The sequence below is a fragment of the Marmota monax genome, unplaced genomic scaffold (genome assembly GCF_021218885.2).
Source record: "Marmota monax isolate L192 unplaced genomic scaffold, Marmota_monax_Labrador192_F-V1.1 WCK01_AAM20220418_F8-fsc00011, whole genome shotgun sequence".
Taxonomy (NCBI): domain Eukaryota; kingdom Metazoa; phylum Chordata; class Mammalia; order Rodentia; family Sciuridae; genus Marmota; species Marmota monax.
The window spans coordinates 19,623,554-19,648,552 of NW_026693082.1; the positions used below are offsets into that span (position 1 = coordinate 19,623,554).

Below are 24,999 nucleotides of genomic sequence, written 5' to 3' on the forward strand. Positions count from 1 at the left end.
AGAATGGAAAGAAGAAGTTAGAGGGAACATGAAGTCACTGGATAGAGAGTAGAAGGAAAGATTTCTAGGGAGAAAGATTCAGAAATGCAAAGAAAAGGATTTAGTGTCAGGAGCAGGAGAAACCAGCAAGCATATGCTACCGCACATCTTGGCTTTGCCCCAATTCTAAATTTGAATGTCACACTAAAAAATAAACAAAAATACATTTAGATTCTCCTACTCAATTATTTTAACATGCAATTAAGCTATAACTGAGGTGTCTTTGGTTTATAAAAATAACCACTCGTGTACAGAATACAATTAGTTTGAAGTTCTTATGTTCAATATGTATGATGTATGTGCAGAGATTATTTAAAATTTAAAATACTGCCTCTTCTGGATTTCCAAGTAACTCTTGAATAAAACTTCTGGAAATACTTAAAAATATTTAGAGTTAAATGTAAATACCTGTCCTGTGGATGTTTGGGGTTATAGAGCATAATTTCTCAAATTCCTACCAGCTTATCTAACAACCAGAAGTGGATCAGTGCATGCAACTGTGTATATGTGAGGAAATGAGTAAAGAATCTATCAGGCAGCTACCAGGCTACTGTCACAGCCTCACTTCATCATTTCCAAGATGGCAACAGAGTAATTAGAAACTTTCCTGGTCAGTTACATGTTCATCAATTCAGTTGACAAATATTTATTGAGCAATTACTATGTACAAGGCAGTGAAGCTACAGTAGTAAGAAAAACAGATGTAATACTTCCTTAAGGATGCAATGTCCATTTTGCTGTCATCAGCCTAGTAAACAAATTTTCTTCATGATGGCATTAAGATGGATTAAGAGGTTATTTTAGGTGAAGAACTCAAAAATATTAGAAACCATCTCTGAACCCATCACTGTTCTTGCAAAGTGAATACAGGCTGGCAGGGTCAGTCAAGTAAAGTAATGCTAACCCAACCCCAGAAAGGGGAAGAGGTTTCTCCAGTCAACAGCTCGATGACAAAGAACACAAGAGGGTATCCACAATAGGAGTGTCTCCACTGCGATGCCCACTGCAGCCAAAAGCAGGCTGGATGGGCCCCCCAGCAGGCAGCAGGACACTCTCCTCTGCTGACAGATGACATGCAGGGGTTAGCTCAGGCTATAGGATTCTGATGGCTTTATGTGCACTGCCTCAGCCAATTCTGAGATAAAACCTTGGATAAGAATCTGCTAAAGAGGTGACTTCAGACACTTTGTTCTAAAATGTCCTGGGATAAGTCATCTACTGATAGAGGGGATGAGTCCCTGCATGCTCCAGTGTCTGGAAGGAGTGAACTAAACCAGCCCCATACTGCTTATGTATTCTCATCCAAGTCAAAACAGAATTCCTGAATGGACAGTCAGACACAATGAGCCACCCAAGTGCACTTTTAAACGGAAGAATCCTAGGCTCAGTGAGGTGGAGCTCTGTGGTTTAAGCTCAGAGGCCATCTCAGGGCTTTTAAGAGTTTTCATATCCTTATGGTGACCTTGGGTGCATATTAAAATCACTCGGGGGGATTTTTTAAAACTCGATGCCCAGATTGTACCCCACATTAATCAGATCAAACTCCTTGGGGTGGGGTCCAGGCTTCGATATTTTTAAAGCCCCTCAGGTGATTCTATGTGCAACTAAGATTCAGAACCACAGTAACCAGACTCCTGTCAACTGGTAAAGCTGGGGAAGCACTGCCACTTGGAATGGGAAAGATGCGCTGGGGCTCTTGACATCCATGTCTTACAACATTGCTTTCAAACTCTGAAACTTCTGAATTCCTTGAAAAATGGCCACAAACATAGAGTTATAGAAGTTTGAGGGATCTAACCCAGGCAAAGTGTGGAAATGTTTATATCAGAAGAGGTAAGGCGTAGTCCTTCATTAAAAAAAAAAGAAAAAGAAAAAGAAAAACTAGAGTACCCACCATCAGAACCAGCCTGTACTTGATTCCCATACAGAGCATGTAGTGCGTCTGTAGCTCGTAGGCTGCTCTGTGGGCTGGACACCTCTGTGGCCATCAGCTGAACTGTGTGCTTGCCAGGAGTCAGCTGCATTTGCTCCTTCCTATTGATGTTTGTTGTACCTATTACCCCAACTAGTCAGTGTAATTCTTATATTTCAAACTAAAACCAATAAATTTGTGCAAAAGGAAATATAGCTGTTCTGTGAAAGTAAAATGCTGAGAAAATCTTGATAAGAACAAATCACTAACAGATACCACAAATCACTTTCTAAACATCACTATGTTTATATGCATTCATATATACAGAGACAGTACATATATTTGTGTTGTGTGTGTATAATATAAGTAATATGTGGTCATGTACTCCTGGAATACTGTTTCAGTGAGGTGCTATTTATATGACAGTGCTTCCATGAGATTATGTCCCCTATGTTCCCTATCTTAGCCATCTTAGTTTGTCTAAACCCACACTATGATATTCACTCACCCAGTGATGAAATCTGCTAACAATCCATTTCTTGGAATGCAGCCCTATCACTAAATGATATTTGACTACATATATATTCATGTATTTTATACACACGTGCACACACACACACAGAGTATGTGTTACATGTCTATATATCACTATCTATCTATGTATATCAAACAGCTATAAATGTTTTGGAAGTGCGTTTCAAATCTCAGTGGGGAATTTTGCAATTAGATTGCTTCTTAATTATTCTTAAATTCCAGTTTCACTTAATTTCACAATCGTAGCTAATGCACTAAGGGTGTAGTTATTGCAAGAAAGATAACAAGAAGTTCCAGTAAGCATTTAATGCCAGAGGAGCATCCTTGGCCATGTATCAAAAGACTTACAGACATGAAATTTTATATACCTTAAATTAAAATAAGATATTTAAGGGACCTTGCCTCACTATTCGTGACTATCTGCCCAAAAGGCCCTTTGAATTAACCAACTGGTACTTGGAATCCTGGCTGAGAAAAGGGTTTCTATTTTAGTGGTAGAATAAGCATGAGTCACTGGCCAAGGATTCTATCTGACATCCTGCTTTCCTTTGCAGGGAGAGCGAGGATGTTTTGGCTAGGCTATGGTCTAAACAGAGGTGCAAAGGGGTTAGAGCTCAGGTATGGGATCAGGTAAACTGGATTTCCAAAGACTCCTCTGCCACTGACCATCTCTGTGATCTTTGGAAAGTAATTTGCCCTTGCTGGCCCTCACTCACCTGATTTGTCTGTAACAGGAGGTTAATAAGAAAACGATGAGGAATAAAAATGAGATGTGGAGAAGGAATTCATGACAGGGGTTAACAGCGTGCACTCTGGTATCTCAGAGCTTAGTTTAAATAAATCCCTGTAATGCCACTTATTAGCTTTGTAACCTTGGGCAACTTTCTTAAATTTTCTGAACTCCCATTTCCTCTTCTGTAGAAGTGGAAGAGAATGTAATACCTCTTTATAAGGCTTTGCAGGATTAAATACTAAAATACATAGACAACACTTAGAATACTGTCAGGTACTTAATGTGAGCACTTGACAAATATTATCATTCACAAAATATCAGGGACCTAGACAGTGCTTAGGATGTCTGATAATTAGTAGCTGCTGTTATTATCACCATTATTTTAATTATGCTTGCCTTGGTTTTAAGATAAGATACTGTATGGTAATTTTGACCATCTATAGAAATTTCATTTACTTTGACTTGCCAGCTCCAAAGAGGGAAATGCTAAGGTCATGCATCAAACAGAAGTTTAAATGATTAATAATACCATGGCCTTTTGAATTCTATGGAGACAATCCTATTATAGTATTTAAGGAAGACATGTTGAGTGATGGCTGAGGAGTTTTTATCTTGCTAAATGCCCTGTGATTAAACCCATCATATCTCTGAACTAAATTGACAGTAAGGAGATTCTGATTTAAAGGCATGGTTTTGTGATAATTGGATACCAGAGTCAAGAAGAGACACTGGAAAATAATTTCAAGGGAGTTAGCATTAAAGAGAGAACTTGGTCTATTACTATTTTTGAAGTTTGTTAGACTCCCTAGTCTGTGATCAAGCGGACAAGACTTTTTTTTTTCTTTTATGTCATTTTCTATGCATGTTTGCGAAGAATATGCTCTATAATGGGGAATTTTCTGCTTGATGGTTGGATTTTAATATTTTCAATATTTAGTTCCAGCCTGTTGTTCACATTTACTTGAGAAAGGTATGTTGAGAAGACCCACTACAGTGCATATGTCAGTTTTTGCTTATATTATAATCAGTTTTTGCTTCATACTGTTTGATGATATTTTTTTTAGGTGCAAGCCTAATTATTTTACTCTTCTCGGTGAATTGAATCTTTGTCACTACAAATGACCCCTTTTGTTGCCATAAGGTTGATTTTTGTCTTAAAATAGAGTTTGTCTGATAATTAACATAGAAATTAACCTTTAAAAATGAAAGGATTTTTTGTGTTTTGTTTTTGTTTTTGTTTTTTGTGTGTGTTTTGTTGCTTTTTTTCTGGTATGTGCTTCTTTTCCATTGTTTTTAAACTAAATTTTAAAAAATAACTAAAAACTTGATATGTCTTTATGCTTTAATTATGTAAGCAGCATATATTTGTATTATACTTCCAGTCCAGTCCTAATAAACAAGTTTAGTTAATTTATGGCTTACAATTTACAAAATATTTGAACATTTTTCTACTCCTATAGATTTTTCTCCCATTTTCTAAATGTTTTTCCTAATGTCTTAGCTCTTTATTACTGAGGCAAAATTTGCATAACAAACTTCACAATTTCAGCTGCTTCAAATTGTACAATCCAGTGGCTTTTAGTACTGTCACAGATTTTTGCCACTGTCAACACTATCTAGTCTCTAACATTCGCATCACATCCAAAGGAAACCACATGGTCATTAAGCAGTCATTTCCCATTGCTTCTCATCTCCAGCTCCTGGCACCATTGATGTACTTTCTGTATCTATGGATTTGCCTGATCTGGATGTTTCATGTAGATAGAATCAGATGCTCTGTGGCCTTTTGTGTATGGCTACTTTCAGTTACCATAATGTTTCAGTGCTTCTCTCAATACTTCATTTTCAGGACAGAATAGCAGTACTTCATCATATGTATAAACCACATTTTGTTTATCCATTCATCAATTGATTGACATTACCGCTTTTAGCCATCGTGAATAGTGTTGCTATCAAATGTCATGTACAAGTTTTATTTGAACCCGTTTTCGATTTATCAGAGTATATACATACATAGGAGTTAAATTGCCAAATGATATGGTAGTACTATGCTTAATATTTTGTGGGAATGCAAACTGTTTTCCAAAATTGATACACCATATACATTCTCACCAGTAATTTTAGTGTAAGAGTTCTAGTTTCCCCACATCTTTATTAACACTTGTAATTTTCTGTTTTGTTTTTTTTAATTACTAGCATTTTAGCTATGATAAAGGGTGTGATTTGGTATCTGATTATAGTTTTCATTGGCATTTCATTGAACGTGTTTTTCCTGTGAGCTTATTGATTATTTATATAATGTTTTTTAGAGAAATAGTTATTTGATTCACAAAACTATATAGTTTTATTAAATTTATCTATTTTTCATGGTTAATGCTTTTAGGATTTATGATCTTTCTCCCTAAGTTTCATTCTAGGAGTTTTGTAGTTTAAACTCTTACATTTAGGATTTCCATTTATTTTTAGTTAAATTTGTGGGACATAAGGGTTTTACCTTTTTCTTTCTTCACATATGAATATCCAGTTGTAGTTCCCCCATTTGCTGAGGACACTGTGTTTATCCATTGAATGGTGTTGGCATTTGTTTTCAAAAACCAACTGACCATAGAAAAAATGGGTTTATTTCTTGATTTTGAATTTGTTCTATTGAGGTGTTTGTGCTCATGCCAGCACCCCATTATTTTAATTACTGTAGCTTTATACTAAATATAGAAAAAAAAATGAAAAGTTAGACCTCCAACTTCATTCTGCCTTTTGACAACTGATTTGGCTATTTAAAGTTTCTTGAAGTTCTATGTGAATTTGGGGATTGAATTTTCCATTTTTAAAAAGAGAAGAGGTAGTTGGGGTGTTGGTAGGAATTATAATGAAATTTTGGATGACTTCAAGGCATGCTGTCCTCTTATCAATATTAAATATTCTAATCCATGAACCCAACATATCTTCCAAGTTGTTTAGGCATTCTTTAAGTTCTTTCAGTGATATTTTGTAATTTTCAGTGCACAAGTCTTTTGCCTCTTCAGTCAAATTTATTCATAGGTATTGAATTCTTTTTGACACTATTACAAATGGAATTGCTTTCTGAATATTCTTTTTGGATTGTTCTTGTTAGTGCATATGAATGCAATTGATTTTTCTATGTTGATCTTGGACCTTACAGTTCTGTTAAATTCATTTATTATTTCTTATAGTTTTCTTATGGGTTCCTTGGGCTTTTATTCTTTAATGCAAAAGAAAGTGTGAATTGAGATTCTTTTCTTTTAAGATAAGATGCTTTTTCTTTCTTTTCCTTACCTAACTGCTCTGGCTTGAACTCCTAATACAGGCTTGAATGGAAGTAGTAGAAGAAAACATCCTTGTCCTGTTCCTCATCTTAGAACACTGTGAGTCTTATGCAAATTGTTTTAGTCAGCTTTTTCGTTTACCAGAATCATCACAGAGGAGGAAAAGCTTATTTGTAGGCCTCAGGGTTTCAGAGTTCTCAGTTTATGAACAGCCATTCCATGGGGCTCAATGTAGGCAGAGCATCTTGGCGTAAGATTGCGACAGAGGGAAGCATTTTTCATCATGATCAGGGAGCAGAGGGACTCCACTCACCAGATACAAAATATATCTCCCATAGCCAAACCTCCCATGAACCACTTCCTCCAGCCACACCCCATCTGCCTCCAGTCATCACTCAGTTAATATCATTATGAATTAATTCACTGATTAGGTTAAGGCTATAACCCAATCATTTCTCCTCCAAATCTTCTTGCATTGTCTCAAAGGTGAGCTTTTGGAGACACCACATCTAACCCATAATACCAGTAATTATGATATTAGTTTGAATTTTCATAAATGCCTTTCATCATCCTGAGGAAGTTCCCTTCTTTGTTTAAGTGGTTTTTACCATGATAGGTTGTTAGATGTTGTCAAATTTTTTTGGTAGTAAAATCATTGTATATGTAATTTTATTGGAGCTATCATCCAAAATCAAACCATAGTAAACTAGTACAAGGTAATTGTGAGCCTATATGTTCCTGGGGGCAGAGCATCAAAACAAACTAAAATTAGTGGAACATATACCTATCTAAGTCATTAATGAATAGAATAAGTAGGAAATTAGGATTCAGATGATTTTTTAATAATGCAACTTCATGTTTTGTATTTTGAAATTAACAGTATTTTAATTGTCCCTTAAGCATTTTTAAATAATGATCATAAGTGGCCTCAAGTTATTTTCACTAAATTCCAAGTAAAACTTCTAGATAACATTTAAAAAAAATAAAACACAATAGCATTACAAACTACTGGCAATGTTCAAACAATTGGACAAAAAATGTATCAAACTATTTAATAAATATTTTCTTAATCATCATTGGGCTAAAGAATGATAAAGTTATAATTATGACTGCATAGGAGTCTAATGTTTCCCATGAAACAAAAATAAAATACAGAAAAAAAAATCTGTTCCTAAAAAGACTTTAAAATGGGCTGGGGTTGTGGGTCAGCATTACAGCAGTCACTTAGTGTGTGCAAGGCACTGGGTTTGATCCTCAGCACCACATAAAAATAAAAAAAAAATAAAGGAATTAAAATAAAAGACTTCAAAATATCCACAAAGAGGGCTGAGTTATGACTCAGTGGTGGAGCATTTTCAAATCATGCATGAGGCCTTGGGTTTAATCCTTATTACCAAAAACAAAATTTATACATAAAGAAATCCATACTTTGTTTAATAGCAAGAATATACTCTGGATTTGAGACTTGGATAAACTGAAGAAAATCAGAAAAAGAAGGTTTATCTCTATGTATGAATTCTGGGTATTTAAAGCAGCTTGCATTTAGAGTAGTATCTCTCAAATCCATGGCATGCTTGAGGTATCTTACTGGGGTGATAGAAATATTCTACAAAAAAAAAAAAAAAAGAAATATTCTACAACTATCTTATGGCAATGGTTTCCTAACATGGTAAATGTATACAAAATCATTGGTTCTGTAATAAAATTAGTGAAATTTATAGTAGATAAATTATACTTAGGCAAAATTTCTCTAACAAAATTTTTTTCTAAAGAAAGTTCTTTTTTTAAAGTTTTTTTTTTTTTTAAAAACTTTTTAAAAATTCTAAAGGTTTCTAAAGAAAACAATTTGTACCAAGATTTCTTTTTTATACCAAGATTTACAGATTTTTCTTAAGACTCCTTGGATAGTTAAAAGACTTTACTTAATTTTCAGAGTTCCGAATATGTTGATTTTTTACTTAAAAACAAAACAAAACAAACAAAAAGCAATGCTTTTGCTCTTTTGATGAAGGAATTAGGTATATGTCTCTACCATTTTTGAGGCCCTGGTTGTTTTAGACTCCCTTTTATTTATTTTTAAATGTACAAATACTAAGGATTTGAGCCTTTATCATCTCTTCTGGTCTGCTATAACATTCTTATTTGTTAACTCAGAAATGATTGTTAGAAAAAACCTTTAAATTCCTGTTTGGTTAATAAAACTTGTACAAAACCATGTAACAAACAGACCTCATATTGATTCCTTTATCTTTTATGAGCATGATAAGCAATTTTCCCTGCAGTCTTTTCATTAGATTTATTCCCTTGACAATGCAGTTCACATGTTGACTTCAAAAGTAATTGTAGACTGATCAGATCAGAGTATAATTTTGGATTTACATTTACATAAATCATTCACCCACTGTGAAATTTATTGTGTCAATTAAAACCATATCAGGCCACATTAATTTGAAGTGTGCAAGTAACAAGGTCTCCAATTTGGATTACAAATGCACTTATAAAACTCTTTGCCTTATTATTAACAACACTGAATAAAGTTTAAGTTCAGTTCATAAAATCCTTCATAAATAATAATAAAAGCTCCACTCAGAATTATAGCTATATCTTGGTTGTTTTTTCATATAGATTCTTCATGTTTTTTTTTTCCTCTCCATTTTTATTCTTCAGCTTTTCCCTTCATTAAAAGTTTCTTTTCAGCCATTCAACTGGGTTTATGCCTTTAATTTGGGGTTCAAGCCCTTTAATCTTAGAGTCTTCCCTCTCCTTTTATTCCTTCTCAGCATAGATTTTTATTTTAAGTAGAAGGTTCATTTGACTTTATCTTCCAGGTCCTGAATGATGATATCACTGTGTCCTTTCCTGTCCCCTACTCATTGTAGTCTCTGAGTCATGCACATTCAGCGACAGTAAACAAAGGAGAATTCACATTTCAGGTCCCTAACTACCTTCTCTGAATCACAGAGGAACAGTAGGCCATTTCAGAAGTGCTGATCCCACGACCTATAGGTAATGTCTAAAACTGCCAGCCCCACCTCAGCTTCCTTGTGGATGAAATCAATAAGTGACATTCCAATATTTATTTATTATCTACTCAGTTACAGGCCTGGTGGTAGAAGTTTGGGAAACAAAAATAAGTGAAACAATGTCCTTAGCTTCAAGGACATGGAAGTATAAACAAATAAATTACAATGCTATGCTTAGTGTAAACATTAAAGCAAAAGAGGTACAGGGAACAAATGGTATATATGTATATGTTGATGGTTATCAAGGTTGGCTCTCCACAATAGACTTTGAAGATAGACCTGATGGGGATCTTACTTGAAAAAAAATTGTCATGGGTTAACTAGACCAGATAAGGAATGTATTGTATGAATAGGAATTAGTTCACAGACTCTTGGAAAACTAGAGGGTCAGACTAAAACTTCCTGGGAGCAAAGGGAGTCAGAGAGCCACACCATGGACAAAGAGCCTTGTCAGGACACCAGTGATACCACTTTAACTGGATGCTGACTGAGCCTAGCATCACCACCTGTAGGCAGTGGATGTGGTATAAATGTTTAAAAATATTGGTAATATTTACTAATTTTCCTGGTGTAAATATTTTCACTGTGGGTAACTTCAAGATACCAATGTGATATCACTGAATGCAAAATTAGGAAATATATACAATTATACACTGTTATATTACATATGAAATATTTCTCATAAAATTATATGTAAACAACCTCAGAAACATGAGAATTTGAGAAACATGAAAAGTTGCTGTTATTATTATACTTTGAATATTATTTTGTTTATAACGTATGTAGTTCATTTAATATTTGATAGACTTACTTAAAAACTGATGTAAATATTAGAAATTGGAACAATCATCCAAAGCCAAAACCCCCCTGGCTCTAACAGGCCACTGATGATGTCAGTGTCTACCCACTTTGGGGCCTTGGATATCATGCACTTGCCAGTAGAATACGTTTTAAAAAGATCTCTGATTTTTTTTATCTCTTCTTTCTAGTTTCAAAGTTTTAGGAAGAGCATAAGAGATAACATGCCAGACAAAACCCTGTTTTTTTCCTCCATACAGACAGGGGTCACTGTGTTTACCAAAGCAACATATTGACATAGTTCTCAATGTAGGAAGATCAGATAAACAAGGAAAAAAATTAAAGACAGATTTCTACTATAGGAATGTAATAGGTAAGCAAGTAGGGCCTGGAAATTTAACATGCTCCAAACAACCAAAGACTTAAAGAAGAAATTAAAAATACCCTGAGACAAAGAAAAATGGAAACAAAATATTAAAACTTACCCAATACAGCAAGAGCAGCCATAAGAGGAAAGTTTATAACAAGAAATGGCTATCCCCAAAAAGAAGAAAGATATCAAATAAACAACACTATACCTGAAGGAACTAGAAAAAGAATAAACTAAGTCCAAGATCGACAGAAGAAATGAAATAAAAATTAGAGCAGAAATAAGTGAAGTTCACAAAGTCAGTAGAAAATATCAATGAAGCTAAAAGTTGGTTCAACAAACATTTGGCAGGACTCAGAATTAGAAAACCAAACAATCAGAAGAGACTACTATGAACCTTATCTGCCAACAAATTGAATAACCTATAAGAAATGGACATATTCCTAGAAACAATAACCTACCAAGACTAAATGGACATAAATAGAAAATCTGAACAAACAACAATGAGTAAAGAAATGGAATTAATAATTCCAAATATCTCTCAACCATAAAAAAAATAAAAAGAATGACTTCCTAACAATTGCCAGAAAATGGATGGATCTGGAGACTATTATGCTAAGTGAAATAAGCCAGTCCCCCCAAATTAAAGGTCAAATGTGGTCTCTTATATGTGGATGCTAACACAGAACAAGGGGTTGGGGGAAAATAGACATTTAGTAGATTAGACACAGGGGAATGAAGGGAAATGAGGGGGAAAGGCTTAGGAAAGACAGTGGAATGATTTTGATATAACTTTCCTATATACTTATAAAAGCACACCATAGTGAATCTTTATATATGTACAGCCACAAGACTGAGATCCTGATTAGAATAAGTTGTACTCTATGTTTGTATAAATAAGTTAAATTATACTCTACTGTCATGTATAACTAAAAAGAACAAAATAAGCAAATAAATAGAATTTTTTTATTTATTTAATTTTTATGTGGTGCCGAGGATCGAACCCAGCACCTCACACGTGCTAGGCGAGCACTCTACTGCTGAGCCACAGCCACAGCCCCTAAAATAAATAGAATTTTAAGAAGTAAAAAATAATCCCAAATATCCCTGACCAAGAAGGAGGGGGAAAAAAAGAAAAAAGCACAAGCCCAGGATCAAATGGTTTCACTGTAGAATTCTACCAACATTTAAATTATACCTCAAATTTATAATTTAAATTATTTGGAAACTCTTTTATTAAAAAAAATGAACAAGAAGAAAGAATACTTCCAAACTCACTTTATGAGGCTAACATTACCCTGATACCAAAGTCAAGCAAAGAAACTACATGAAAAGAAAATTATAGGGCAATACTCCTGCTGACCATAAATGCAAAATCCCCTCAATAAAATACCAGCAAACCCAGTAGTAGTAGTCATTAAAAGGATTTTTACTGTGATCAAGGGATATATCCCTGGAGTGTAAGGATAGTTCAACATATACAAATCAATCAATGTGATGTAACACCTTGACAGTAGGAAGGACAAAAAAAAAAAACATATTATCATCTCAAAAGATGCAGAAAAATTAACAGAATTCAACATCCTTTCATGATTAAAAACTCTCAACATATTAGGCATAGAAGGAACATACCTAAACACAGACTATAAATTAAGACCCCACAGAGAGATATTACATACTCAATGGTGAAAAGTTCAAAACGTTGCCCCTAACACCAAGAACTAGACAAGGGTGTGTACCTTTTTGAGAGTGGATACTTATAACTAAAAAGAAATAAAAGCAAAAGAAGAGCCAGGCATGGTGGAGCATACCTGTAATCCCAGTGGCTGGGGAGGCTGAGACAGAAGGATTGTGAGTTCAAAGCCAGCCTCAACAGTGGTGAAGGGCTTAGCAACTCAGTGAGACCCTGTCTCTAAATAAATACAAAATAGGGCTGGAGATGTGGCTTAGTGGTTGAGTGCCCCTGAGTTCAATAGGAAGGAAGGAAGGAAGGAAGGCAGGGAGGGAGGGAGGGAGGGAGGCTCCTTTTGCTGGTAACATGATCTTATTTGTAGAAAACCCTAAAGACTCTACCAAAAATCTGTTAGAATTTTTAAATTCAGTAAAGTTGCAGGGAACAAAGATCAAAGCACAAAAATTAGGAGCATTTCTTTATACTAACAATGAACTATCTGTAAAAGAAAATCAACCCAGTCACAAAAGAATCAATAAAAAACACTCAGGAGTAATTAAACAAGGATGTAAAAGATTGTCTATGGAAAACTGTAAAATAGTGATAAAAACAATTGAAGATGACAAATAAATGGAAAGATACCCCATGTCCATGGATTACAAGAATATATTCTTAAAATATTTCTTGAAATAATACATATAGATGCTCAACAGACACTTGGAAAAATTATGTCACTAATCATCAGGCAAATACAAGTTAAAATCAAAAGGACATATCAGCCCAAAACTGTTCAAAAGGACAAAAGATAATAAATATTGATGACTTTGTAGAGAAACGGGAATACTTGTCCACTTTTGGTGGAAATGTAAAGTAGTAGAGTCATTATGGAAAATGGTATGAAAATTTTTCAGAGAACTGAAAATATAATTATCCTATGATCCAACAGTCCAACTTATGGGTGTATGTTCAAAGGAATTTTAAAGTATTATGCCAAAGAGATAGCTATATTCTCATGTTTCCTGAAGCATTAGTCACAACAGCTAAGACCTGTCCATCATCAAATGAATGGATAAAGACAATGTGGTATATATACACATTGGAATAACATTTGTCCTTTAAGGGGGGGGGGCAGGTTATCCTGTTATTTGTGACAACGTGGAATAATGAACCTTGAGGACATTTTGTTAAGTCAAATAAATCAGACATAGAAAGACAAACACCACATGGTTTCAAATATGCAGAATTTAAAAAGCTGAACTTGTAGAAGTAGAATAATGGTTATCAGAGCCCAGGGGAGAGATGTAAATGAAGAAAGGAGAGATTTTAATCAAAAAGTACACAGCTTCAGTTGGATGGCACAATAAGTCTTAATGATCTATCGCAGAGAGTGGTGACTATAATAAATAATTCATTGTATATTTCTAACGTGTTTAGAAGATTTTAAATGTTTTTACCCTTAATGATAAGCATGTGAGGTAATGATTTTGTTAATTAGCATTTCATTGTGTACACATATTAAAAAATTAAACCATACCCCATAAATTGATGCAATTATTATTTGTCAATATTTTTAAGAAGAATAAAAATAGATGTATGTGTACTGATATAGGAAACTCTAAAAGATATACTGAAAGTAAATAAAGGAAATTTCAGCAAAAAAAAAAAACATGCCATTGGTTGGTGACTTAAACTAGAATCATTTATTTATCATAGTTCAGGGGGCTGGAAGTCCAAGAATAGGGTGCTAGCAAAGACATTTATAACTCTGAATGCATACATTAGAAACAAAGATCTAAAATCAATAATCCACTTTCCACTTTAAAAAACTAGACATACAAGAGCACGTTAAACTCAATAAGTGAAGAAAAAAACAATATATATTAGAAACCAATAGAACTGAAAATTGAAATACAACAAGAAAAATCAATGAAAACAAAACCCAGTTCTTAGAAAGTCCAATAAAACTGATAAACTCTAGCCAGCCTAGCCAAGAAAATAGAGAGAAGACACACAATACTAATATAAAGAGGAACATTACTACTGAACATTAGAAAGATAATAACAAATTAGATAACTTACATAAAATAGATTGATTCATTTTAAAACATATTTTATATTTAAATTAAATATAAAAAAATTGAACCACTGAGCTCATTTCCTAGTTCCAAGAAAAAAATATTCAACCAAAACCTAGAACTAAGATGAACTAAAGTAAGTTAACAGGGCCCAAGGTTGAACTATAAATGTAATTGCTATCCTGTAAACCAGCAATGAGCAATTGGAATTTAAAATTAAAAACATAAATTAATTTACATTAGTATCACAAATGTTTTCTATAATTCTAACATAATAAGTACAACATCTAGATGAGAAAAACCAAAAACCCCTAATGACAGGAATAAAAGATGTAAATAAATGGGGAGATAGCCCAAGTTCATATATAATGTTATAGTTTAGAAATGGGATATCCTCTAAAAGTTCATGTATAAGGAAATGCAATAATGTTCAGAGGTGAAATGATTAGCTTATAAATATTGCAACCTAATCACTGCATTAATCCACTGATATGGATTAAATGGGTGGTGACTGTAGGCAGGTAGGGTGTGGCTGGAAGAGGCAGGTCACTGGGAGAGTGCCTTTGGGTATATATTTTATCCTTGGAAAATGGCATCTTGTTTGCCATGTCTTGAGCTGCTTTCCTCCTCCACACCCTTCCACTATGAGATCCTCAGACCAGAGTCTAGAGACCATCAGCCTGAACCTCTGAAATCATATGCCCAAATTTTCCTCTTCTGTGTGCCCTCATCAGGTCTTTTGATCACGGTGATGCAAAAGCTAACTAAAATAGGAAGGTTCAACATGGTTAAGATGTCAGTTCTTGCCACTTGTTTGACAGATTTAATACAATCTCAATCAAAATCCATCAAGTCATTTCATAGACCTTGGAAAACTGATTCTAAAGTTTGCATGGAGAATCCAATTCAGTACTGAAGAAGAATAAACTCCATCTTGACTTCAAGGCTTACCATAAAGTTACAGAGAAAAAGACACTATGTCATTGGTGAAAGAATTGAGATGTGGATCAGTGAAACAGAACAGAGAATCCTGAATAGAATCACACAAATTTATTCAACTGATCTTTGATCAAGGAGCTAAAATATTTGGTAGTCAAGTAATAGTGCTCGATTACTATAGTTTTATGAAATTCATCCTCTAGTTTGATTTTTAAACTTTTGTAGTCCTGCACCCTTACATGCTATCTGTTGTGAAACTGCTTGTGTCGTTATTCTGGGTTGCCATGAAGTGGCATTTACAAAAGATCAGGAACAAAAGTATTCAGGTTAATAATGCTAAAGAAAGAGTTAAGTGTTTCCACAGCCCGGCTCTAGAAAGATATCTACATAATACATTTTGTAAAGGAAAGAATCACCCTGTGAAGAATGTTAAATTGATACAGTGGAGTGTTTCACAGGTGGGTTTTTTTTCCAATGACAAAGAGAAACTTCACTGAAAATCTCAAATTATTCATCTCTATAAAACACAAGTTGATTTTAATTATTTTTAAAGGAGGAATAAGAAAAAAAAACTGTACTGTTCATTCCTTTCAGCAGATGTCAATTTTGAAAAGGAGATAAGAGATGCATGTGTAGAGAATTAGAGGCCAACACAAATGATGGCGTTGTACTTCAATGTTGATGTGAGAGATACAGTCCGTGAATGTTGTACCTACCAGGGAACAGCAGACCACCGAGGGCAGCAACAGCTAAACAGAGACACTTACACTGATCCTCCAAGGAAGGACATGATTGGAATAGATACAGGGATGAAGGAGGGCATTACACATTAAAAGAAGACCTTAATTAAGTGAAATATAAGGGTATCAAAGCTCGTTTACTTGAGGCAAATAAAATAGAGACGTAGTCTGGGTGTGGTGGTGCATGTCTGTAATCCCAGCAGCTCAAGAGACTGAGGCAGGAGCATTTTGAATTCCTCAGCAATTTAGACCCTAAGCAAATTAGTGAGACCCAGTTTCTAAATTAAATATAATAAGGGCTGGGGATGTGGCTCAGTGAAGCACTCCTGAATTCAGTCCCTGGTACCAAAAAAGTAAATAAATAAAAAAATAATTTAATTATATAAAGTTATATTTTAAGACTAATGATGATCTCAAGGTTAGAAGAGACAGGAGTTTTCTTTTGACTGAACCCTTACTGTGCTCATGGGTCCCTACACAGCATCCTTAGCAAATGGCCACTCAGTCTTTAACACCTTTATCATTACTGCTCTTGCATCACTGAACAACCCTGGCTATTAGAAGATGGTTTGTTGCATGGAGTCTATGGCTAGCCCCTTAATTTCTTACTCCTCGGTCTTATTCAGTTGTCTATAAATAAGTCTTTTCAAAAGTGCCAATAAGTCCTTCAGACTGCCCTATAAATATCTAGTTCTGCTTCTGCCATCTACCCTCTGTGGGAAATTAAATATCAGGGGAAAGAATGTAGAGCTGACCTTCAAGCTATTATGAAGAAAACAGGCACACTTAAAAGTATGAAATAAACTGAAGGAATTGGAGATTAACGTGTGAATAATACAACCATATGACAAGCAAATGATGGAAAATTATGACAAAATAAATTGAAAGCCTATTAGCACTTCCCTGGAAGGGACTAAGGGAAATAATCACAATAAAAACTACAAAGAACTCAGGTATCAGAAAAAAAACTTGTTCTCCTTTACTCTCTCCTTCTCTTCACTTATAGAGAAGTCTTAGAAATCACGAAATTCGCCACTCAGGAAGTAGAAGTGCTACTTGTAAATGAATAAGACTCTGACCTTTAGTTCTCCACGAATATGATTTCCCTGGAAGAAAGAACTCTACAGCTACTTTAAATCCTTTTTTATTTTTTTCCTCAGTACTGGGAATTGAACTCAAGAGTTCTTAACCACTGAGCCATATCCCTAGCGCATTTTATTTTTTCTTTTGAGGCAGGGCTTTATATAAGATCTATATAAGCTTCTTTAGCGTATATAGATCTAGACACTAGACTAAAAGCTGTTGTCCATATGCATAGGCCCCAGAGTCTAAAATTAGTTATATAACCTCAACAGGACTGTTCCCCTGATCCTCACAAAGGAAAGTTAGGAGAGGAAATGAAAAATCTACTACACAGATGACTAGTTGTATTTTAAAATCCATAAGAATATGTGATATAATGAATTCCTTAGGTCATCTGAATAAGAGGGTATCATAAAGCCACTTTAACAGGAAGAATTCAAAGGCTGTCAGGCCATAAGCATACTAACAGGACTCTAAGGGATGTTTCCCATGTACTTGCAGACTGATGAAATTCTATTTCTGTTGCCCCACACTGGTCTGTTCTGCACCTTCTCAGCATTTCCAGTAAGGATAGTTTTTCATGTCCTTCTGTCTCTCACAAGCTGATCATCAGGAAAAAAAAAGCTGTCCTCAGATGTGTGTGCCCAACTGATAACCAAAGTCCTATATTAGCTTCCTATGACCACTCTAACAAGTTATCACTAACGTAGTAGCTATAAACAACACAACATTTGTGATGATAGTTCTGGAGGTCAGAAGTCTAAGGTGGGCTAAGATGAATGTGTGAGCAGGGCTGGTTCCTTCTTGAGATCCAGAAAAGAATCTGCTGCTTGTCCCTTCCAGCTTTAAGGCTGTTGTCATTCTTTGACTGCTGTTATTCCAGTATCTGCTACTCCAGTATCTGCCATCCATCTGACACTATATTTGGTGGGCAACCAGTGTGCTGAAGTTTTCTAGACAGAGTTACTGTCAAAAACAGAGCCTCCAGCCCATGGCCCCCAACTCCAGCCAGTCATGCACATAGGCCTATCTTCCTTCCTAACCTCTGTCTCTCTGTTTAGAGACCTCCTTAATGGGAGCTTGGCTGAGGCATTTTTCTCCCCTCTGAATCAGTTCCTTGCTACTCATAGCTCTCTCCACTCTTTCTTCTCCAGCTCATGGCTTCATAAAGAGGCAGAAATCTTCTGGTTGAGTCTCTGTGGCACTGAAATGATGCATCTCACCTGCGCTGCATCCATGTGACCCTGGCTCAGCGTTCTTTCATGGGAATAAAGGTAGCACTGATGAGTTGGCACCTCATTTTGTCTCTTGCTAGCACTTTTGCAGGAAGTGCAAAGAGGCTTGAGTGTTACTTTGAGTGTGACTCACTATCCTAGATGGCCACCCTAATGCTTGTTTCCTGCTCCACACACTCAATGCCTACTCATTTTTTCAAATACCAGTCTAATTCCCATTGGACATTTGACACTCTACAATTTCTTGTTCCATTTTACTACTCTATGTGTTTTCTATTGGCTTTGAGGGATTTACGTCTTACTTCTGTAAAAGATTTTTCTTCTAATACAACCATATATAACCAAATGTCTTTAATAGAAATTTAAAAATATTTGATTGTACAGTCAACTTATAAGCACTGGTTAGAGAATAATTGGCTGCTTATGATATTATTGGCTAGGAAAACTAAAGAATTAGGACACAAGACTCATTACAATCATAGTGTGGTGATCACTTATACAGCTACTGAAGATTAGACAAAAACTTATCAATCGAGACAGTTCCTTCTTCCCAAGTTCCCCCTGGGATCTTATCATTTCATTTTAGGGGGAAAAAACCCTACTTTTGTTTTACCTTTTGTCCCTGCTACATGTATAACAGAGCAGGATATTAAATGTTTAAGAGAAGCAGATGAACAGGGAAAGAATTTTTCCTAGATCCAAATCCTGGAGCTGGTATCTGAACTTGTTGGAAAGTATTTGATGTATTAATTAAGGATTAATACACTCACCAAAGACTTCATTGTGTGTGTATGTATTTAGTAAATAACCTTTCTAAATTTTTCTAATATTTGTTACCCTCAAATATTTGAGTAATAATTATTCATGTTCACCTTCTTCCTCAATAATTTGTCATAGGGCTGGGGTTGTGTCTCAGTGGTAGAGTGTTTGCCTAGCATTTGTGAGGCACTGGGTTCAATTCTAAGCACCACATATAAATAAAGGAATAGAATAAAGGTCCATCAACATCTAAAAAAAATTTTTAAATTGCCTTAATCATTTCTCACATTTGTATGGTTCTTCAAACTCTCAAAATGTCTTCACATATACAAGTTTTTTGAACGTACTGTCATAGCACTCGGTGTTGAATAGACATTCAAGAACAAAAATGAGGTGGATGGTCAAGAGCACTATTGTGGGTGAAATAAGTGAGGTTTTCATATCCTTTTTTACATACAATATCAGGGAGGCTCTGAGAGCTACGTGATTTGCCCAGCCCAGCACAGTTGTGCACACCTGTAATCCCAGCAGCTTGGGAGACTGATGCAGGAGAATCCCAAGTTCAAAGCCAGACTCAGCAACTTAGCAAGACCTTATCTCTAAATAATATAGAAAAAAAGGACTGGGATATGGCTCAGGGGTTGAAAAATTCCTGTACCAAAAAAAAAAAAAAAAAAAGATTTTCCCAGGGGCATGGATCCAGTGAAAGGTCCAGTAAATTCACAAACCATCATTGGATTCCCTGGATTCCTAGCTCCCAGTACAGACAGTGATGTTCCTAATTCATGAGACTAACTTTGAAACTGGAAATTAGTAATTATAAAAAAAATTAATTCAAGTGTTATATTTTAAATCATGATTAATTTCTCAAAACCAAGAAACTCATTTTGTAGAATATTTTAAGTTATAATGCTTAACCCAAAGATGAGCTATTTGGTCAATCTATCCATCTTTATATTGTATTTGAGACATCCAAATATGGCAAAGATTAATATTTCTAATAATCTCTGTAGCAATGTTTTAAATAATGAAACTGTCAGTCTTACTCTTTTCCAGATGAAGCAAAATATTACTTTTTTTCCTAACATCTTTATCTTTTGGTTTATCAATAGCTCACTTTAGAATATGGATCTTTCTATTCCGTTCCTTCAAGCAAAATAATTTAAGGTATAAAGTAAATTTATCTAGCCAAATAATGCCTTCACATCTTGCTGTACCCTCCTATAGAAGTAAAAAGTAATACATTTTCAAAAATGAAAAATTTTCTGAAAGTACTTTTCTATCTAGGCATTTCTTTTCTAGTTACAAAAGTTTACAATGAAATAAAACATCACTTGTTTTCAGTTGTACAGTTATTATATGGATCTAAAAATGTCCCCTAAAAGCTCATATATTAGGTAATGTAACAATATTCACAAGAGAAAAGACTGGACTATGAGAACTATAGCTTTATCAGTAGATCAATTCATTTGATGGATTAATAATTTGAAAGGACTACTTAGTGGTAACCTTAGACAGGTGGGGCATAGAGGAGAAAGTAGGTCTCTCTCTGGGGGCATGCCCTTTGACTTTATCTCATCCTTTGCTTCTCTATCTTATTCTTTGCTTCCCTGATGCCATGAACTGGGTAGCTTTCCTCTGCCAGGCCCTTCCACCATGATGTTCTGCCTCATCTTGGGCTCAGAGCAATGGAATCAGCCCACCATGTACTGAACCTCAGAAACCATGAGCCCCCAAAAACTTTCTCATCAGATATTTTGGTCACTGCAAAAAATAAAAATAAAAAAATAACACACACACACACCCCAAACCTTGCAATGTTTATTTATTATTACACTATGGTATGAGACATGAGAATAGGAAGTAAAACAATTATGCATCTAGGTTACAGACCAGGGAAAATCCAGCATCAGATACTAACACCACTTCAATCATCTTCCTAGGATGTATTTTTAAAATACCTTTTCCATTTATCACCTCATTTAAATATAAATAATGGAAAAAATTTGTGCAGGTTTATGCTTCCTCCACATTTTTCTAAAGTGTTACCCATGATCTTCAGTAGCTTTGTTCACGTCTCTAGGACCAAAGATTGAATACCTCAATATAAGCTATTAGTGTGACCACTAAACTTCATTTTCTTGATCTGTAAAAGGGAACACAGCTCACCTCCCAAAAGTTCTATTTTATCTCTGATACTTTTTATTTGCTTGGTTTGAATTTCCAGAGGTTTGGCTTGACTTTTATGAATTACTGTCTCTTTCTGTTTGGCAAACAATGGTTTGCCACCCAATAACGTACCTTCCTTTACTGGTAATGAACCAAAAATATTATTTTAACTTTCACAGAACACATGTGGTTAAAATAATTTGTTACACTGAAGATGTTAGCAAATATCTTGGGAGCCAGAATACAGGTTTACTCTTAGAATAGACTCCCTTAAATCCCTGCCAACTCTGTGATGGCAAGTGAGACCTCTGTTACTTGGCAGAGTTATGCTTCTATTGTTTCTGTTTTGGTCTATTTAATATATTCAACTGTCTAAAAAGGAAGTCTTCTGTACCTCAGAGACCGTAGCCCTTCAGACCCTCCATATGCTACTTTCATTCACCTTCCTGGGGAAGGGCCTTGTGACAAGATTCCAATTATATAGTATAATATAAATAGCATTAAGGATTAAAATATTCATGTGCAATTCTCATTTAGAGGAAAGGCAGCCTGTTTTATCCTATTACAAATAAGTGAATGCATGAAATAAATTTGATAAGGATCTGGTATCTTTTATCCTGTGGTGACTAATACAATACCCTTCTGAGACAACAAACAGTGACCAGTTGCCAGACACTGCACTAGTATTTTACAGCCACATTTCCTTCAGTCTTTAAACATTATTACTACTGCAGCTTTACTATGAAGACCTCAAGTGATTAGCCGACACACACTAGTTTGATTTCAAAGGCCAGGTTCTTAGACACTAGATTGTTCTGGCTCCCTGAGAAGAATGGAATTTATCAACAGTACCTCCTGCTTGGTCACCTCCAACCTAACCATCAATCGCAAACCACAGTGGTTCTGACTCAGGAGCCCTGCTCCCATCCATCTTCTGTACATTCCACTGCTGGCTATGACACGGTTCTCATTATTTCTGCCCTGGACAACTCAACAGTTTCCTAAATGATCTTCCTACTGTCTATATCACTTCCTCTAATCCATTTATGCACAACTGCCAGATTTATTCTCCTGCAGTTCTTATAATACCATTATATCCAAAAACATGGCTTGAAAGGCACAAAATGCCAACATTAAAATATTAATATATTAAAAACCTGAGACTGGTCATATACCACAATTTTTAAGTCAGGCAATTAATTTTCCTATGACTATAAGTAAGGACTGTTTTGTTTGTTTAAGACTTTTAAAAACTAGTTAGGAAAGTAAACATCAATTGTCAACCCTTAAGTTCCCTAGTAATCTTGTAAGGAATGCTATTTGAGCATTGTATGAATTAGAAAGTAATCACCCATGGACTAAATCTATCATGATTTTCTTCAGTGCACTTAATAAGTGCACTTATTAGCACCTAATATTAAATTTGTTTATATTTTAAGTATACTAACCAAATAAGAACTAGTTCAGTAAAACTTCTAGATAATTTTAAATGTTTTGAATGCCAATTATAATTAGCTAATTCTTACTTTTAAAATACTTTCCCAGAATTGAGAGGAAAAAATACTCTTAATACTCATAACACTCTGGTTCAAGTACCAGGGTTTTTTTTTTAATTGTTATTTTTAAAGAAATCAAAATACTTGAGAAGTCGCAAACAAAAATTAAAAAGCCAAATTTTGAACTGTGTGTGATATCGTTACATTCTCAAACTTCCATACAAATAATTCACATGGACTAATTTTTTCTATTGTTGAGGATTGCTTACTAGGCACCTTTCCTTCAGAAAGAGAACATTTCTATAATATCTCTATCTTGTCATACAACTTTAGTTATTCATGAAGAGCTTTGTCAATGCAAATACTCCTCAGTTTATTAAGGAGTTACATTCAAATGAAACCATTGAAAATATAAAATGTTGTAGGTTAAAAATACATATAATACACCTAATCTATGGAACATCCTAGCTTAGCAATAGAACATACTGTAGAATGTTGGATATAAGTTCCCCCACCCCAAAGCTCCTGTGTTAGTGTAAGAATATTGAGATGAAATGATTAGATTACGAGGGCTGTGATCTCATCTGTGGATTAATCCATTTGGTGAATTAATTTGAAAGGACTACTGAACTGGGTGGTAGCTGGAGGAAGTAGGTCACTGTGGGTCTGCCCTTAAGGATTATATCTTGTCCCCCTGGCTCCTTCATCTCTACCCCTCGTTCTGCTTCCTGGCTTTCATCAACGGAAGAGCTTTCCTCCACCAACTCTTCCACCATGATGTTCTGCTTCACCTCAGGCACAGAGCAATGGAGCCTTCCCCAACACACACCATGGTATGAACCTCTGAAACTACGAGCCCCAAATAAACTTTACCTCCTACAACTTGTTCTTGTCAGGTCACAGAGATAAAAAGCTGACTAATATATGGTTGTTATCCTTATGATCCTGGGATTGATTGACTGGAAGATGCAGTTGACTGCCACTGACCAGTATCATGAAAGAGCATTAAACCATAGCACTGGAAAAGATCCAAATTCAAAATTAATGGACAATTTTACTGAATGCTTATCACTTTCATACCATCATATAACTGAACAATCATTCAGGTGAACCACTGTGAGGAACGATCTGTAATTGTACCTTTGTCAAGAAAGCAATTTTAACAATGAACTTTGTCTCTCATGTCCATTTAACTTGCAAAAAATCACCCTTCACCTTAACTCAGTGTTGTGCAAATCTTTCCAGATTTAAAATCACAGATCACATACAATGCAAAACTACAGTAAAGAATAATAGTAGAAATATTAGATAAATTATTAATTGTTCTCTTGCTGAAAGAGTTTAGGGAACTCCTCCAAAGACTAAAGTATTAAAATAAAGGGAGGAGAAACAAGAAATAAAAATAATCATTCTGTGCTTCTGAATGCTTTAAATTTTTTAAACTTACCATGGTGTTTATTGTTTTTATAAAATGCATCTGTCAAACTGTTCTTCTCTAAAAGAACCAATGATAGCAATGGGGTTTGAAATAGCTCTATTTATGGCATGACCCAGAAAGGAGGTGGGGTTAAAAGCTCAGAGCTGGCTTTATGGCCTGAAAGTATTGCCTTCCTCAGACTCAGTTTAGATCTTACTCATAATCCTAGTGAAATACCACTCTTGTGATAGATAATGCTAAGTCTCAAGGAAACTTTCACACAACAGTGTTTGCTGGAGTTTTTTTTCCTTATTAACCTACTTTTAACTGCCAAGAAAGAGTATCAATTTGTGTTACATCCCATTTCTCCTTAAAATGCATGCATTCTCCTCAGTGTAGTGGGACAGAAAGAGTGCTGGTGTCTCTGTTAGTGTGACTGAGCTTCAGTTTCTTTTATCTCTAAAATGGAGAGAATAACATGTGCAGGGTTGTTGCAAAGTTTAAGTGAGGTCATATAAGCCCAAGATGCAGAATGCAGAAGATGCTTAGTGAATGCTCATGGTCCCTTTCCAACAGACCTTGAGCTTGGTGAGCAGTCAGTTCCCTTCAAGGGGATATCAGGGCAACAAACTTGTCTCTCAAAACAATCTTTACACTCTGACAGGCTGAGGATTTACAAGACTGCAGGGTACGAAGAAATCCATTAACATAAGTGGAATCG

General features: G+C 35.1%; 1 long non-coding RNA gene across 1 annotated transcript in view; it reads left to right on the forward strand.

Moving 5' to 3' along the window:
- The window catches only part of LOC124099232 (uncharacterized), a 192,704-nt gene that overhangs the window by 166,858 nt on the left and 847 nt on the right, over positions 1 to 24,999 (forward strand). The gene's annotated exons all lie outside the window — the stretch shown is intronic.